Below are 5,391 nucleotides of genomic sequence, written 5' to 3'. Positions count from 1 at the left end.
GATTATATACACACTGCCGTTTGTTTATTTGTTTGTTTCTAAGGGTAAAAATATACATAGTGGAAATATTTTCTTTTTTGGTGTGATGGTTTTTCCACCAATCTTGATACCACGGTAAAGGTAGTGAGTTCAGTTTATTTTTAAACAGTTCATCAAACACAAATGCTGCATACCACTTCTACAGGTGCTTAACTCTTTTCCTTCCCCTTTGTAGCATTGGCATGAAACCTGATAGGTAACTAAGACAGGTAGATTATAAAAATTTTGTTGTTGCTTGGAGGCGTGTAACGCCTGCGTGTTGATGCTATGTCTGATATGCTTAGATTCGGGTAACGGCCGCGCGCTTATGGCATGCCTGGTATGGTTGGAATGAAATGAATAAAGATAGCTTTAAGAAAAACCGTTCGTTACCTTTGCACGCTGAACTGTGCCGAGTGTTATTCTAGTGCTTGGAGGTATGATTCGAACATCTTCACTGTCGTAGCTACGTACCTTTTCTGTTGAAATTGAGAGTTTTTCAAAGGTTTGCTTAGACTTCCACCAACGCATTTATTAATGCCATCAATTTCGATTTAATAATTAGCCATGTTTGTGTATGAAACGCATTTTTGATCATCTTTTGCCTAAAAAAATATCTTTTAGTATTTATATAAATTTTAAACACATGTGTATTTTTTATAATATTTATTTAACTCTAAATTACATGGGTTGTAATGTATGTGGTAATGGAAGTACAACGAGTCCTTGTCATTTATCTACACTAATTCCTACTAATTTACAACGTATGTCCGAGACAGCAACTTGTCTTAAAGAAGACTACAGGTCACTCATTCTGGCCTGGAAGATCATTAACTTTGTCGAAGAACAGGGATAGTCAAATAATTCGTACTGACGAACGAAGTTATAACCATGCACGCTTATTTCTCCAGTTTCTGATTGAGCTGCTGTACAGTACTGCATAATGGTGTTGTCTTTCAATAAGAACCATTCGTTTCTGGGTCCTTTCCTTAAGCTGAATTCCGGATATATGGCTAACGAAATGTTTTGGCCTTTTGTAGTTAACGATGGGTAGTTACTGGTTTCGTCGTTTTCTCTGGCTACATTTGTGTGATGTAGTTCACACACTCTGTTGACTATTTGTTCCAGGAAATTGCTGCCACCTCTCATCATGCGCTTCAAGCGTTGTAGTTCGTTTTCGAAGCCGTATGTGGAGATGTCTTCTAATGGTCCGAATCTGGCGACTTCGTCGTGAACATGCTGAAGATTATGAACGTTGCTTGAAACACTGCTAGGTCCACAAATGGTTCCAAAATCCTTGACGAACAGCTCCAGCATTTCTTTTGCAAGTTCCCATTCGTTTTCATACACAGTCGATGACAGGAATGTCGTGGCACAAAACAGTAGCAAAAAATGTTTGTATGCTGCTTCCGGAAGTATTTCCTTTAGAACGACTACGCTGGCGTAATGTAAGAAGGTTCTAAACTCCGTTCCTTTCCAGAATTTGATGTATTGTAGGCTTCGCAGGTTTCGATGAATTTCTGAAGGGAGCTTGATTTGTAATAAAAATTCCGAAATGATATCACATTGTCTTGAAGTCCATTTGGTGTGATGTGGTCCTTTAGTAAATTTGCCTTTAATCCATCCGTTTAACAGTTTCCTCATCACCCCAAGATCAATCAGATGAAGTCTGTCGGCAATAATGACGTCTGCGATGATGTCGAAGTACAAAATATCGGTTAGAGGTGTTGGTTTTTTGCAGTGTTGAGGGTATTCTCGTGCTCGGAATTTGGCATCTGTCCGCTTTTCTATTCCCACTCCTGTAAAATACATCCTTTTGCTGGCTCTGTCGTGTACAGCAATGTCTGTGCATTTTAAGCATCCATGAGAACCGTTAAACGAAACGACACCTGGGGAAAAAAAAATTAAATTTTTTATCTTGATTTGAAAAATAATAATGATATTAACAAAATAATGAATAATTTTTTACACTTACCTTTAATTAAAGCTCGAGCTGGAGAATCTGCTATGATAGCCCGTAGTTTTACTTGATGTGTAACGCCTTGTAAAACGATACCGTTGCTCTGAAGGTCGTTGATCTCTGTGACAAACTGTCTTAGATATTGTTCGGCGTTTTGAGGTTTAGATGACCCGCAAAATATAGCAACGACGAATATTGGAGCTTCAGGCACTTCACACAGCCTCATTAAAATAGGCCACAACTGAGTGGGTCCGCTTCTATGAAGTGGCAAACCATCCATGGAAATATCGATCCACAGAGACTCTAAGGATGGTTTCACATCGCTGAAGTAACGTTGAAGACACTGCTTAATGCCATGATGCCACATTTGACCACCTTCGATTGTGATGAAGGATGCACCCGTCCGATGCGGTGTTCTCAACAGCGTGCGGTAGTCCTTTGGCAAACGAGACTGCACAACTTTTTTAGTTTTTAAAAGTTTCAGCAGACTATTCATCGCAGTATGCGTCATATTTGACTTAAGGACCCAATTTCGTAAATCATCCTCAAATAATGTTGATCCTATCTCTTCCTCGTTTGTTGATTCCTCACCATCTGATGTACTCAGCTCTTCATCCGATGTTATGTAATCTTCATCAACTGAGCCATCCGGGTTAACAATTTCCCCAGGAGCAAGCCACGGTGTACGCAAATCAGCTTCGGGAAAGTTTTGAGAAATGTGTGAAACGATAAATGCATAATATCTTCTTCTTGGCTTAACGACCTTACAGGTCACGCCGGCCATTTCTGGCTTACTAGACTTATTTTACCACGTAGCCGGCCGTGTGGACTGGCGCCGTTTATCACATGCACCACCGGACCGCCCGCATAATATGCGTAATATGTAACCATTAAAAAAGATATCAACGAAAATTGTTCCTGCAATAAATATACTTACCATCAACAGCCAATAGAGGCACTTGGAGCTGGATGGTCTGCTTCCCATTCCTTAACGAACTGTTTGGTGATTTTATTACGACGTTTAAAACAGAGCACCGTTTTCGCGTATACGTTTGGTAGCCATTCTTTGAATTATTTTGATGATTGAATGTTAAGAACCAGTAACGAGCGTGGCTGACTTAAGAATGATTTGTTTGTGAACAATCCTTCACTTAAATACGATTATTTTGTCTTGCGTGTGATACCTGTTAAATTTACCCTCGAAGGCAAGTGCAACAAGTGTTACTTTGAGTACCTGCGAGAAAACCCCAATGAGTGAACGAATGTATAAAATGTGTTTAGCTTTATTTAAGGGTAGTTCTTATTATTATACAAGGTAAGTATTTGTCCTTTTTTTGGTATATTAAGACAAATTTTAGTACGTGTAACCATCATTCGTTACAAGTCCATCAAGTTGAAAACAAGTCAGTAAAGATGTATTCTTCAGCCAAAAAGTTGCGTCTGGACGATAATCAGGAAACTGATTTCGTCGATACTGGTGTTCAGGTTATATCGAACATTCAGTTGCCGTCCCTCGCCTTTGGAAATATAGTTCCGGCTTCAACATCACCACTCCAGCAGCCTTCGACATCAGGACTTCAACATCCAGAGGACTGTGCAGTTTTGGGCGTACCATCGGAACCGTCTTCCTACAACACCGACGTATTTGCGGAGCTGCTGCATCAGACGAAACAAAACCGAGAGGACATCACGAAGCTTAGGTCATTGGTCATATCGCTATTTAAGCAAAACTTTGCCTTGATGGAAAAGTTAGCTATGAAAACCGATGATGCACACGCGGTCATATCAACAGTGCACGATATCATCAGAAAGGTTCCGACATCGCAGGCTCCAGACGGCATTGACTTTGAAATAGTAAAAACGGCGGAACAACTAGACGCTTTGGAGGCCAGGTTGGAAACGGATGCGGATTTCTTCGAAGCACTGGGAGCATGGTTAAATACCCACTTGGCAAAAGTCGTACGACATTGAGGCTTATTAGCCGGCTTATTAAAGGCTTACTAGCAACTTAGTAAGCCTCGTTCGTGGATCGTTCGCGGGGGTGGGGGAATCGGGTATAGGAGGCGGGGCGTATGTACGCTTGCATACGAGCATGCAAGCTTGCAAGCATGGAAGCTCCCAAGCTTATTTATAATAAGCCTGGAAACCAAAAAATTAGCTTTATTTTGTCCCGTTCTTTCCTTCGCTTTTTTTCTTTCTCGCTTTCCCTTTCTTTCCTATTGCTGCATTCGGGACACCCTCGTCCCAAACACACCACGACCGTGAACGAAATAATTACCAGGAAATACATACGATCCCTTTTTTTATTGCACCTACGCTCATCATGCGCAAGCGGTCGCTGGACGAACAGGTAAAAAAAACTGCCGGCGTTCTGCGAAGCGGACGGTGGGATGGGGTGCCTATGTTCGGCAGAGGTTTCTGTAAATATATAGAAGAAGAAAAAAACGGAGAGACATGAGAAATCTTTACACTTTGTTTTTTTTCTTTAACTCATTTCGAGTGTTAAAATGCGTACCTCTCAAGACGGCGAGTATTCAGCACTCTCTCCGATGTGATTTGTCCTGCCATCCTGCGGTTTAACTCCGGCTTCACCCTTTCCGCTTCACGGCCAAACTCTTTCCATCAGCTGATCGACTCGATGGGATTCACTACGCAAAAAACACAAGGAATAGAATTAATTCACTTATCACAATCACTAGTTTTCACATTACTTACCGGAGCAAAGTATCACTTCACAAAACACGATCACGCTTGCGCACACACCTCCGCCTCCAGCAAAGGCCAAACTCATAATACGCCAAAGACAGGGCAAAAGCAATTTTGCAGTGAAAGAAAGGAGACAGCGAAAAACAATATAGTGCCACACTCCTCGACAGCCTTCAAAGTGTGGAACCCAAATTGTCTAACACTTCGAGTATGGGACCGTTCAGGTGTGGGGTGGGTTGGTGACGCAGGTTGCGGTGAGGGTTTACATAGAATATGGGAGCGTGTGTGAGTGAGGTAGGGTGGTGGAGTGAGAGTTTGTCGTACGATTGCTCGAAAGTGAGGGTCAGGGGTAGCGAGAATGAAGAAATTTCCCCCCTCTCATGCGATTTCTGCCAAGTGGGTAATCAAATTCGTCGCGACGATCCGAGGAACCGTATGCATGACGCTCTGGACCTGCTGTTCGACGAACAGTTTTTATGCGGTTGTAGCTGGACAGGTGTCGATAAAAATGGTCCGAAAATTAAGGTTTCTAATAAAGGAAATATATTAAAGATGTTTAGAATGATCAGTACGTGCGGCTATGATGTACCGACCATTGAAGCGGTCAACAAGTTTTTCAAACTTAAGTTGAAACACGCAACGCAACGGGCAACTATCAAAGGAAACCGAAGAACTAGTTGTAGACGTCCTTAATCATAAATATTTAT

At 41.6% G+C, this 5,391-nt stretch overlaps 1 long non-coding RNA gene across 1 annotated transcript; it reads right to left on the bottom strand.

Moving 5' to 3' along the window:
- Positions 1 to 4,252: 4,252 nt before the first annotated feature.
- LOC125768320 (uncharacterized) lies at positions 4,253 to 5,083 on the bottom strand. Its single transcript, XR_007418870.1, has 3 exons — positions 4,694 to 5,083; positions 4,494 to 4,626; positions 4,253 to 4,396 (listed from the first exon to the last, which is right to left on the bottom strand). It is a non-coding gene; the product is annotated as an uncharacterized LOC125768320 (long non-coding RNA).
- Between the last annotated feature and the right edge of the window lie 308 nt (positions 5,084 to 5,391).

Source organism: Anopheles funestus, chromosome 3RL (assembly GCF_943734845.2).
Source record: "Anopheles funestus chromosome 3RL, idAnoFuneDA-416_04, whole genome shotgun sequence".
In the NCBI taxonomy this organism is placed as follows: Eukaryota; Metazoa; Arthropoda; class Insecta; order Diptera; family Culicidae; genus Anopheles; species Anopheles funestus.
Note: the sequence above shows the minus strand (reverse complement) of the source record. Positions and strands in the feature narration are given on the sequence as shown.